The sequence below is a fragment of the Phyllobates terribilis genome, unplaced genomic scaffold (genome assembly GCF_046119375.1).
Source record: "Phyllobates terribilis strain yellow unplaced genomic scaffold, ASM4611937v1 Scaffold_1__5_contigs__length_1240528914, whole genome shotgun sequence".
NCBI lineage: Eukaryota > Metazoa > Chordata > Amphibia > Anura > Dendrobatidae > Phyllobates > Phyllobates terribilis.
This window is the reverse complement of record NW_027362761.1, coordinates 1,030,460,206-1,030,473,941: the sequence shown is the minus strand read 5'-3', so window position 1 is coordinate 1,030,473,941 and position 13,736 is coordinate 1,030,460,206. Positions and strand designations below refer to the sequence as shown.

General features: G+C 46.0%; 1 long non-coding RNA gene across 1 annotated transcript in view; it reads left to right on the top strand.

Moving 5' to 3' along the window:
• Positions 1-7,171, top strand: part of LOC141172349 (uncharacterized) — a 38,164-nt gene extending 30,993 nt beyond the window's left edge. Inside the window, exon 3 of the long non-coding RNA XR_012252460.1 lies at positions 5,501-7,171. This is a non-coding gene — a long non-coding RNA (uncharacterized lncRNA). The remainder of the gene's footprint in view (positions 1-5,500) is intronic.
• Positions 7,172-13,736: the final 6,565 nt, after the last annotated feature.

Genomic DNA, 13,736 nt, shown 5'->3' with positions numbered 1-13,736 from the left:
TATCTCTGACTTCTAGTCTGTTTCCGCCACCCTGGGGGCTGAGTACCCAGGCTCGTTCCTATATCTTGCTCCTGGTGCAGTTCCTGTCTAAACAGTGTCCTTGCCCGTTACATGTTTGTCTCTATGAACCTTCCCTTTTCCTGCAGTGTCTGAACCTGCACCTAACTCCTACTCGTTGTCTCTGTACTTCAGTTTGTGAGTTTTGTGTCCACTCGCTACTTCATTGTAAGTACCTTGTGTATCTGGTTCGCTTGTCCCCTTTCCCTGCCTCCGTATCTACCTCCTGTGTTTTAACTATCTTCCTGTATTTTCCAGTCTGTTCCATGTGAACAGAGCCCTGTCCTGTCTGCCAGCACCTTCTGCTCTGTTCCGCTCTACTTGCTCACAGCACCTGCGGTTTTGCTCCGCTCTGCTTGTTCACCGCACCTGCGGTTTTGCTCCACTCTGCTTGTTCACCGCACCTGTGGTTCTGCTCCGCTCTGCTTGTTCACCACACCTGCGGTTTTGCCCCGCTCTGTTTGTTCACCGCTCCGGCGGTTCTGCTCTGCTTGTTCACCGCACCTGCGGTTTCACTCTCCTCTGTTTGTTCACCGCACCTGCGGCTTCGCCCTGCTCTGTTTGTTCACCGCTACGGAGGTTCTGCTCTGCTTGCTCACCGCACCCGCGGTTTCGCCCTGCTCTGTTTGTTCACCGCTCCGGCGGTTCTGCTCTGCTTGTTCACCGCATCTGCGGTTTCGCTCTGCTCTGCTGTCCACCGCACCTGCGGCTCCGTTCCTGTGTCCCAGTCTGTACTGGTCCCTATCCTGCCTGCGTTCCTACCTGCCAGTACCCGCCGGTCTGCATACCAGCCGTGCCTGCCAGTGCCCACCTGTCTGCATGCCAGCCGTGCCTGCCAGTCCCCACCTGTCTTCATACCAACCGTGCCAGCAAGTACCAACCTGTCTGTATGCTAGCCTAACCTGCCTGTTCCTGCATTCCCCGGTGTGGATCAACAACTGTGACCGGGGTGTGACCTGGAGTAGCAGCTGGTCCCTCTGCTCGGTTCCTCCCTGGTTCACGGAGTCGACTGAGCCGCCGTGTGACCTTGGTCAGACCGAGTTGATACTTAGTTACGCCCCTCCAGGCACTCCTCGGTTCATGGTACAGTGGGATCACTAATCACGCTCATGCCAGTCTGCCCGGGCGTGTGCGTAACAGTTTGCTCAGGCCATGGTTCCCGTTAAGCCCCACGGCCCTTCGCTCTCAGAGACATTTGAATCCTTGTCTGGCGAATACGTGCACCAAGGAAATTTTTTTTCGCAAGCTGAGGTCCAGGCGATTTACGCACCAGCCCAAATGGATCTATCAGCACTCGTTCCTGCGGATCCACCACGGTACTATGAGGATCCAAAATGAAGCCGTGCATTTGTGGAGCAATGCATGCTGCATTTCAAATTCTATGCTCACTATTTTCCTACTGATCGGGTTAAAGTAGCATTCATGATGTCCTACCTAGCGGGTGATGCCTTGAAATGGATCACCCCCCTATGGGAAGCATGGGATCCTATCGTCTCTGACCTGCAGGCCTTCCTGGTGGCCTTTCTAATTGTCTTCGATGACCCTAATCCTGAAGCTTCTGCTAAAGCTTCCCTTCCCAATATCCTGGATCAGCCCCGATGGGTGATGTGTGTAGGTAGCCTACCAGTTCTCCAGCCTGAAGAGACTGCTGCCCACAAAGAATCCACACAGGATGACAATGCTCCACAGAATACTTCTCTTCCCAACCTCAAGAGGCAGTCCAGACGTGCAAGGCGTAGAGGTAAACCATCATGCCATGTTCTGTCCTCCAAAAGACCTCCTGTTCCCCAGCCTGTAGAGGCAGCTATCTGCACAGAATCCATGAAGGATGACTATGTTTGTCAGGCAAAGCACAGGCCAGAACTCAGTCACAAAATCGGATTGCGGTCCCGCTGCGGTTGTTTGGGACCCCCTGACTGTCTTTGTCCAGCGAAGGTTGGAGAATCCCAAGACATTAGGCCTGTAGGAGAGGCTGCCCTTGGCGTTAGTGTTTCCTCTCTACAGATGACCATGACTGTCTCCGTGGCAAGTGAAGGCCTGGGATTAACCGGATGTTTCGGGCTAAAAGCCTTGAAGAGTCGGTGTCTGATTCCCGTCCGACAACTCCAGAAGCCGGTTTGGGCATTGTCAGCGGAAGGACGAGCCCTACTCAGAAACAGTCAAAATATGTCTGTACAAATTAAGCTCCTGATTGGAGCATTACACATGAAGAAGTTCACATTCCAGGTGCTGTCTGGTTTACCCACAGGTCGTCCAGAGCCGAGAGATCTAGTGCCCGCTCAGGTCTGGAGATCCTGCATGGTGTTTCCTGGGGGACTGCTGAGGTGCAAGGGGTGTCCAGTCCCCATATCTTCAGGACGGTCAGCAGTTTCTTCTTCTTCTTCACCAGATCTGCTAGTCGCTGACTCGCTGTGCGCTGAAGTCTCCGAAGGAAGGGAAGCGGAGGCATTGTCCCCACACAGTCTCGACGATTGTACCAATGATCTGGCTTTAGGCACCGCCCTGCCTCGCAGACGTGTCATCTCAGAAACCAGACTGAAGTTGGTCCCTAAGCAAGGATCCTCCATCTCTAACAAATCTGGCAATAAGTCCACCAAGGCGGTGGCTACCTCCAAGGCTCTGCACCCCTCCAACCAGGCGGACGACCTCCAGTTGCCTCCTGAATCCTCCGGGGTGCTATCTGATAAAAAATGGAGAAAGACTTTTCTGCACCCTGTACCTGGTACTTTGCCCACTTCATCCAGTAAGCTTGGTAAAGTGTACGTCAAGGCGGTGGTTTCCCCCGAGTCTCTGCACCCCTCCAACCGGGCGGAGGACTTCCAGTTGTCTCCTGAATCCCCCAGGGTGCTACCTGATAACAAATGGAGAGAGACTTTTCTGCACCCTGTACCTGGTACTTTGCCCACTTCATCCAGTAAGTTTGGCAAAGTGTACATCAAAGTGGTGGTTAACCCCGAGTCTCTGCACCCCTTCAACCTGGTGGAGGACCTCCTGTTGTCCCGTGAATCCTTTGGGGTACTACCCGATATTAACAAGTGGAGAGAGACTTTCCTGTGTCCTGTTCCTGGCACTTCACCCACTTCCTCTGTTGCTGAGGATGGCTTGATGGGAGGAAGCATCCTAGTCACCAAGATGGTGAGACCAGTTTCGTTCCCTCTAGTGGACAGAAGAGGTAATCTTCTTGAAGAGAAGGATCGGCCTCCAAATTCTCTGCAGGAAATCCTTGCTGGCTTGAAGAAGAGGGGGTGTAAAGGGGGGGGGTACTGTAACATCTCTGGCGGTATGCTTGCATGGCTTACCATCTCCCACCATGCAAGACCGCAGTCTTACCTATCAGGCCAGGCTGCACACTTTGCTCCAGTACCTGCTGTTTGTATGTCTCTTGTCTGCTGGCTTAGGGCGTCAGCGCTGTTGCTTCCTGATTCTTAAAGCTACAGTGTGCGCAGTCCTAATGCTTCCCCAGCCTATTGCTGTGAGTCTTTGGATACTTAAACCCCCTCCACTCAGTAGGAGGTGCCTGAGCATCACTTCCTTACAGTGTGTTCTGTGCACCTGTGAGTTGCCAGGTCCTGTCCTGATTCTAGTCTGTTTCCACCACCCTGGGGGCTGAGTACCCAGGGCCGCTATCTGTATCTCTGACATCTAGTCTGTTTCCACCACCCTGGGGACTGAGTACCCAGGGCCGCTACCTGTATCTCTGACTTCTAGTCTGTTTCCGCCACCCTGGGGGCTGAGTACCCAGGCTCGTTCCTATATCTTGTTCCTGGTTCAGTTCCTGTCTGAACAATGTCCTTGCCCATTACCTGTTTGTCTCTATGTCCGAACCTTCCCTTTTCCTGCAGTGTCTGAACCTGCACCTAACTCCTACTCGTTGTCTCTGTACTTCAGTTTGTGAGTTTTGTGTCCACTCGCTACTTCATTGTAAGTACCTTGTGTGTATCTGGTTCTGCTTGTCCCCTTTCCCTGCCTCCGTATCTACCTCCTGTGTTTTAACTATCTTCCTGTATTTGGCAGTCTGTTCCCTGTCCTGTCTGCCAGCACCTTCTGCTCTGTTCCCCTCTGCTTGTTCACCGCACCCGTGGTTTTGCTCTGCTCTGCTTGTTCATCGCACCTGCGGTTTTGCTGCGCTCCGCTTGTTCACCGCACCTGCGGTTTTGCTCCGCTCCGCTTGTTCACCGCACCTGCGGTTCCGCTCTGCTCTGCTTGTTCACCACACCTGCGGTTTTGCTCCGCTCTGCTTGTTCATCGCACCTGCGGTTTTGCTCCGCTCTGCTTGTTCACCGCACCTGCGGTTCTGCTCCGCTCTGCTTGTTCACCGCACCTACGGTTTTGCCCTGCTCTGTTTGTTCACCGCTCCGGTGGTTCTGCTCTGCTTGTTCACCGCATTGGCGGTTTCGCTCTGCTCTGCTTGTTCACCGCATCTGCGGTTTCGCTCTGCTCTGCTGTCCACCACACCTGCGGCTCCGTTCCTATGTCCCAGTCTGTACTGGTCCCTATCCTGCCTGCGTTCCTACTTGCCAGTACCCGCCGGTCTGCATACCAGCCGTGCCTGCCAGTGCCCACCTGTCTGCACGCCAGCCGTGCCTGCCAGTGCCCACCTGTCTGCATGCCAGCCGTGCCTGCCAGTCCCCACCTGTCTGCATACCAGCCGTGCCTGCCAATACCCACCTGTCTTCATACCAGCTGTGCCAGCCAGTACCCACCTGTCTGTATGCCAGCCTTACCTGCCTGTTCCTGCATTCCCCGGTGTGGGTCAACAACTGTGACCGGGGTGTGACCTGGAGTAGCACCTGGTCTCTGTGCTCGGTTCCTCCCTGGTTCACGGAGTCGACTGAGCCGCCGTGTGACCTTGGTCGGACCGAGTTGATACTTAGTTACGCCCCTCCAGGCACTCCTCGGTTCATGGTACAGTGGGATCACTAATCACGCTCACGCCAGTCTGCCCGGGCGTGTGCGTAACAGTGTGTGATTGGTGAGGACCGGGTGCGGAAGTGGAGTTTTTCCAAGAGTGGGCGGTGGGACTGTGGAAGGTTTAAGGGGTGGAGGCGGAGCTTGGGTGGAGCCTGGGCGGAGTTTTAAGGGGCCTGGAAATTTTGCCAGTATGGGGCCCTGAAATTCCTAGTGGCAGCCCTGTGCTTGGGCAGTTCTTTTGTCCTAGTCTGACCCTGAATTGTTTACATACATGTTTGTAGCTCTGCATCTGTCTGTGTAACGGTGCATTGTGGTGTGAGGATACTTGAGGTTAGAACAGTCTGAGTGTAAAATCATATTTGGATGTTTGGGACATATTTACTAAATCTGTAAAGACTCTTTTGTATATGTCTAAGGTCTCATTCGGATGTCCGTGTTGCATGTACCTCTTGTATCCCTTTTTTTTTCAAGGATACAGCACATACCTCCTTATAATCTTTGGTGCTATTCACATGTCCGTCTTTTTTCACAGACCACGTTTCCTTGCAAAACTCATGGAGATGTCTGATTTTCTCTGGTGTCACAGATGAAAAGTACTAATCCATGTCTATGAATCCATGAAAAACACGTCCAGAGCACGGATGGCAGCAGTGTGCAGTCTGTGGGCTGTATAAATTTAACATTGCAAAGGATAGAAGAAGCTTTGTTATGTATCCATACGTGAAAAATTCTTATGACGCTGATGGTAAAAATGGACATATAGACCGTACACTGATGACACACAGACCGTATACTGATGATACCGGTACCATTTTTTCACGTATGTGTTTAATGAGGTCTTGGGGAATTCCATTTATTTTTTCTGTTTTAGGAAGAGACAAGTGGAATTAATGCACAAAACCGATCCTTTGTGTAACTTGCACAAATGGAAGCTTTTGGGTTTGCACATTAATTCCACCAGTCTGTTCCTAATATAGAAAAGACATTATAACCTCGCATTGGCCAAACATGTACATTTGAAAAAATACAGATGAAGTATTCAGAAGCACCGATGAGCCATTGACTGTGTTGGTCAGACATAGTGCACCTATGCTTATGTTAGACTCTCCTTACGCCAGGTATACGTTTAGTTATAAAACTATAGTAAAAACATCATCTACTAAACTGCTAAAAGACACATATACCTGGCATAAAGACAGTTGAACATAAGCATTTTTGGTGTGTTTGATTCCGTCTGCAGAGCGCTACCTTTGATTACATTTTTGTGTATTTTTCCAAATATATTCACTTGTTTGATGTTACAATTGTAATGTAAAAAAGCCCTTATTCTAGATTTGTACCACGTATTTAATTGTATCCGAAGTTTCTTACAGACAAGGATATGCACTGTATGTAAACAATAGGCTGTTTCAGATTTGTTTTTGTTATGTTTTAGAATGGTGGTAGATATATTTTTGTTATGATTGTGTAATGCTGTTGCTGCAACTGGTTGTCTGAGACATTAATTGGATTTGACACTGACTCTAAAATGCAGACTCCTGACTATTTGTACTATACTATATAGGATTTCAATGTTTTCACTCTCATCGTGCTCGTCACATATCTATTCAATTTGCATACAGCTGATCACAAGCCGATCTTTGTGGTAACAACTGAGAGAAGTGAAAGAAAAAGAGGACGGCTCGTGATTGTAAGTGTGCACAATGTGTGGAGTGGTCACGTGACAAGTGCAGTGAGTGTAAAAACATACAATTTGTATAACGCATAAACTGTAAGGATTGCATGCAATTTTCAAGCCACATACTTGTGATTATGACATTCAATTCTGTTCATATCTCTGTGTAGTAATCTCGCTTATGATCAAATATATATGATATACACATATACAGTACAGACCAAATGTTTGGACACACCTTCTCATTTAAAGATTTTTCTGTATTTTCATGACTATGAAAATTGTACATTCACACTGAAGGCATCGAAACTATGAATTAACACATGTGGAATTATATAGTTAACAAAAAAGTGTGAAACAACTGAAAATATGTCTTATATTCTAGGTTCTTCAAAGTAGCCACCTTTTGCTTTGATGACTGCTTTGCACACTCTTGGCCTTCTCTTGAATATTCATGCTCCTTAGTAGCGGTACACAGTGTATCAGCAGTGCTGCGGCTCCTGCTGCTGCCGGCTATCTCCTGTGCCTGCTGTTAAAGGGCATGACTATTCAACCTCTCTCCACGCCCATGGGCGTGGGGAGGGGTGAATAGTCATGCCCTTTAATGAGCGGGCACAGGTGATAGCCGGCAGCAGAAGGAGCCGCAGCGTGGCTCCATTGTGTGCCGGCTATGAAGGAGAGTGAAGTCACTGCTCCCCGCGCAGACAGACCCGGCGTGGGGAGCAGTGACTTCCGGCAGCTGATCTCTCCTTGTGAGCCGCGCATGGCAGTGACGTCATGCGCGGCTCACAAAGAGAGATCAGTGTGGGCAGACCGGACGCAGCAATGGAGGAGAGAGAAGAAAGGTGGGTAGGAGTGTTTATTTTTTTTTTAATGTGCAGCATGATGGGGATTAGGGGGACCATGCATACCAGGACAGGGATTAGGGGTGCCATGCATACCAGGACAGGGATTAGGGGTGCCATGCATACCAGGACAGGGATGAGGGGTGCCATGCATATCAGGACAGGGATGAGGGGTGCCATACATACCAGGATAGGGATTAGGGGTGCCATGCATACCAGGACAGGGATGAGGGGTGCCATGCCTACCAGGATAGGGATTAGGGGTGCCATGCATACCAGGACAGGGATAAGGGGTGCCATGCATACCAGGACAGGGATTAGGGGTGCCATGCATACCAGGACAGGGATGAGGGGTGCCATACATACCAGGATAGGGATTAGGGGTGCCATGCATACCAGGACAGGGATGAGGGGTGCCATGCATACCAGGATAGGGATTAGGGGTGCCATGCATACCAGGACAGGGATTAGGGGTGCCTTGCATACCAGGATAGGGATTAGGGGTGCCATGCATACCGGGACAGGGATGAGGGGTGCCATGCATACCAGGACAGGGATGAGGGGTGCCATGCATATCAGGATAGGGATGAGGGGTGCCATGCATACCAGGACAGGGATGAGGGGTGCCATACATACCAGGAGAGGGATGAGGGGTGCCATGCATACCAGGATAGGGATGAGGGGTACCATGCATACTAGGACAGGGATGAGGGGTGCCATGCATATCAGGATAGGGATGAGGGGTGCCATGCAGACCAGGATGGGGATTGCTGTGCCATGCATACCAGGATGGGGATTGCTGTGCCATGCATACCAGGATAAGGATTAGGGTGCCATGCATACCAGGACAGGGATGAGGGGAGCCATGCATACCAGGATAGGGATGAGGGGTGCCATGCATACCAGGATGGAGGGATGCCAGGCATACCAGGATGGGGACCACGTATAAAAGGAAGGGGGGGGGGGCATATATACCAGGATGGGGGATATTGTCAGAATTGGGGGACATTACCCCTATACCAGTGTCAGCAGAAGACCCCCTCCCCCTTAAAAGTGCATCATGACCACATTTTTGCTTACATTTTTTTTTTTTTCCTCCTCTAAAACCTAGGTGCGTCTTATGGTCCAGTGCGTCTTATAGTCCGAAAAATACGGTAGTTATACAATAATGTTATTATGATCTTATATCACTGTAATACGCTGCATCAACTACAACTAATGCTAAATAAATTACAATACTAATTCTTAGTCCTTTTAAATGATCAAACTCAATAATGTATATAGAATTACAAATGTGTATTCGATCCCAATATGAAATCAGGACCAACCACCGTTTTAAAAGCCTTGCTACCACTGTTGTTTTATGCAGCAGCCAGAGGTAAGCAGGTCAAGATGGTCAGACGGAACTTGTGGGCCAGTGCTAAGTGCTTGCCCCCCCAGGCTAAAATTTGCCAGCCAGTCACTGCACCTGAGCACTATGCACCGAGCTTAAAGGACCTCAATCTGGGTTCTGATGTTTCACCCATGCAATGCCTTGGTTTGCTGTGGGACATTAAACAGGACACTTTCACATTCCAAGTATCATCCTGAGATAAACCCTTCACCAAAAGTGAAATCTTATCTGTCATGAATAGTATCTATGATCCTCTTAGGTTCATAGTACCCATCACCAGTCAAAGCTAGATACTACTGAGACAGTTTACCGCTGAGAACATGGATTGGGACACTCGGCTACCATCCCAGAAACAAAAAATTTGGGAGACATGGAAGAAGTCTCTGAAGGTTCTAGAACATCTCCAAGTCCAAGCAGATTATTGTGAAATCTAAAGATGTCCCATGACTTGGAAATCATACAGTATTGTATTGTTGCTGTTGTGTTGCTGTGCAATAATGTTTGCCTTTTAGAAGTTTGTCCTGCCTCTCTCCCTGTCTCCCTCCCTAGGTCTGATGTCAGCAACCCCATTCTTTTTTTTTTCCTCATTCTGTGTCAGACATCTTAGGAAGTACATGTCTTGTAGCTCTGGTTCACATTAGTCTTTTTAACATATTGCAGCTGTTACTGCTACTGTAATTGTGCATATCTACAAGAATTCAGCTTGCAAATAAGCCTTCTCCTGGAATCTTCATACGTGTTTCCTGCAGTCGAGTCAAGCTATCTGATAAAATCTCATCGTGTGAGTAATAGTACATAGAGGCAGCCTAGAAACAATGTCTATAGATTGCCCTAGACTTGCAGCCTATTTATGGAGTCAGAATATCCATAGTATCTGCTTTATGCCATAGCATGGAACTGGAAAAAAATACTAAACAAAATACTGAAAACATAATATAAATGATTATATTGCATATGTACAATATTCAAGATCATTTTGCATATCCACAACCCCAAGTTGCAGAGCAGGACTTTTCATACAATCTCCAAGTAGCGAGCATTAGGCAATGATAAGTAAGTATGACATCAAGCATTCTTTACTTCAGTAAATAAATACAAGCTTTGAAGCTTCTCACCAGGAATTCTAGAATTACTTAGATGCATAAATGTATTAATAATACACATTCTCAAATATCCAAAGCACCCAGACAGTTAACATACATAAGTAGGCTGATCTAACATTTTCCACTGTTCATTGCCATATAATTCAATTACTGCATTTTCAGTGTAGGCAGTGGGATGTCTAATTGATGAAGCTATTGTAGCATACATCTGTAGTCACTGGTGAGTGATCGATATGAAAGGCATATCTGGAGAATTTTCTGGCTATACAATATCACTAAAAATAAGTGAATAGTTTCTAATATGTATAACATAATAATATAAATGAAGATTTTAGAAGAGCTTTTAGCAGCTACAATTGTGTTGTTGATGGAAGATGATGAACAGGATTTGGTTGTTTTTTTGGCATATGTCACAGATTCAGTTTCTTCAATCTGTCATATTAAGGCACCAAATGTTTCCTTCTGCAGCAGATGGGCTGTGCGTATAAGAGGGCCTTTCAGTCTCGGATTACCTGTAACAAGGCTTACATGACCCAATCAACCTGCTGGCTGTCCACTACAGAGAGAAGAAAAGGACAATTAAAGTACTAATCCAGTTTTATGCCTAGCGGTGTCAGGACTGAAATGTCCAAGTTATTGCTTTTTAACCCTCTGTTGTATATCACATTATAGCACATGCTTGTAAAGTAATCTAGTTTTACCAATACTAACATTATAAAGGTAATTTGAAAAATGAAATAATGAGATTTGTATCCAAACATGAGTAAAGACCTGGAAGATAAACTTTTTATTCTCAAAATAATTTGGTTGTGTATAAAGAATTTTATTGTTGTAACATTTTGAAGAAGTATTGCTCTTTCCTATTGTGCAATCAGTTATTACAATGAAATATGAACATTAAATTAGGTGTCAAAATATTAGACAAGAACAACATAAGACATTAGTTGTAGCACTTTGACATTTAGTAATATCATATCCTTTTTCATTATGTATGTCAAAACTTGCAAAATGTTGTAATAACACCACCTGGTATTTAGAATATCACCATGCTATAAGAAATAGCACTACATACCCAACATCCTTCCTTCCTTTCTTCCTTCCTTAATTCTTTCTGAGGTCCATGTGTCCTCCTGTCCACCGCCTCTTACTTCTACAACCACAGCTCTTTCCACTATCCCCATTAAAATACATGCTGAGCTGAGCATTGATGTGTATGGTGAACTCATATAATCATTGGTTGAACGAGCGTTTGGCTGGATTCTTTCTAAGATACAGTATATGGGTACCTTTAATAAGCAAAATGCTCCTGAATTTCTTCACACATTTTTGAAGTGGGTTTAGAAATGGGGCTTGTCTAAAAGATGTCCTAAAATGTACCAAATTTATTAATACCATGTGCCATTATTTTAGTACAAAACGTTAGTATATAGTTGTTTCTCATCAGTCTGGGCTCCAGGGTCCAGCGTTTCGTCAGCCTTCAGATCGGCCATCTTTCTCTGCTGTTCTTCATGTCTACACGACTAATGTAGACTGTATCCTCTTTAACCTTCTGACAAACCCATCTATACTTGTGGATACTCTTCATTTTTAGTCTGTGACAACACCAGCTTAACTATACCGTTGAATATCTCTGCCATACCACTGGGTACCCCTCATTGGATTCTGCGACAATACTGGCTGTGCTTTACCAATACTTAACTTTGCCATTCTGCTATGCCGGTTCTACATTGGATTCTACAACAAATACAGCTATGTTACACTGAACCTCATGGCAAATAGAGCTCTGCTTCTCCAGTTGCCATTGTTCCAGTTTCGCCATTATCATTCCATCTGCACCAATGCTCAACTGCACCAATATTACTATTCATGCTGCATTAGAACTTCTGTCCTCGCCATAGGACTTCAAGAATCCACCTCACCAAGTAAGATCTAAAATAGATAGTTAGTCGTGGGTGGTGTAAAATGCTGTCTGACCACTATTCATGGAAAAAACATATGGGAAACATTGTAAACATTTTGTGTCATCCACATGTGCTGCTGAAATTACTTCCAAACTAAGTGATAACCAAGCATCACTAAACGCACTTACCTTCATCCCCACCGATGACCAAGGTATTAATTCCTGGAATCTGAACATGTGTCTGTGTCCATTTTATCTCGATCACCATTGCAACGATTTTTATGATGCAGTATTTCTAATACTGTCTAAAATTTTACAGAACTTGATATAATATAATATAACAATCTCTTAAAGCTAAAACACCTTTTTCTGAACTTCATTCTAGAGTATCACATTGCACCTGCTCAGAATAGTGGTTTTATCAATCATTTTGTACCCACAGGTCAGATACGCAGCTGTCAGTGTTATTTATATGTACATAATATAGTCGTCATATGTGACCTATTTATTATTTATATGACGTCTTCTTTAGTTATTGTTGCAGTCTATTCAGCTAAAAGGTTAATGACACAGATGACATCAGAGGTCTTGGTGAAGGGCTCTACTCTGCTGCAATGTTGACTTTTTAGTTAATCTTCCTATGCATGAATATTGATGTGTGCATTCCAGCATAAAATCCGCTTGGGATTGTCACCTCAATAACGCAAATTTAGGAAACCCTGCAATGTACTACTGTTGTTCGATTCGATTGTCTGGTCTGTAAGTGAATTGCCTCTTCAGAGAAAAAGAGGTCTTGAACTCTATAGCGCCACCTATTGGAAGCAGCAGTCCTACAAGTCACAATCAACCCTTTAACGAGTCATGCAATATGACTTAGGAAAAAAGCCAAATCAGAATCTCAATTTGAGTTCAAGTCCTCTTTTTCTCTGAAGAGGCAATTTGCATATTAAATTTCCCAGAGGACCATTGCATGGCGACTAAGCCTCCTTACCTTGACAAACCAGTGCCGGTATGTCACTCTCCACAAGGAGAAACGTTACCCCTTAGACCTCAGTCCAGAGCCTCTCATCTAGCCAAATCAGTTCTCAGTACTTTGCACTGATGAGGGCCAACAGTCCGAAACACCGTGTCTGCAAACTGAGATTCTGATTTGGATTTTTTCCTAAGTCATATTGCACGACTCGTTAAAGGGTTGATTGTGACTTGTAGGATTGCTGCTTCCAATAGGTGGCGCTATAGAGTTCAAGTCCTCTTTTTCTCTGAAGAGGCAATTTGCATATCTGGTCTGTAATAAACTCGAACCTTAGTAGATTAATACAGTACCTTCTCTACAGATTTACGAATGCAGAACCCAGTAATAGGATACTTAGACCTCTTTTTTTTCCAAATTCTCAAAAGGATAGTTGGGTGAAAGTGAGGCAATGTAGTAGAGGAGGAAGTGTCTTAAAAAAAAAATCTTAAAGCAGGAACTACCATTGTTAAGTACACACTTTTGCTAAGTTTCAGGATCTGAATGTATATACATACAAGCCCAAAAATTAACATGTAGTGTCTTGGCAAAAATGCAGCAGGGCTCAAAATACGCACGTAAAAAAAGAAGAGTTTTGGAAAAAAATTTGTACTGGTGCTGTAAACGCTGCGTATTTAAGGCACCATATACACTCTGTAAAGCGAGCAGAAAAATGTTACATGTGAACAAACCCTAAATACAATAAAGGCCCCGTCACACTAAGCGACGCTACAGCGATCCCGACAACGATACGACCTGTCAGGGATCATTGCTGCGTCGCTATGTGGTCGCTGGCGAGATGTCAAACAGTCAGATCTTCCCAACGACGCAGCAGCGATGCGG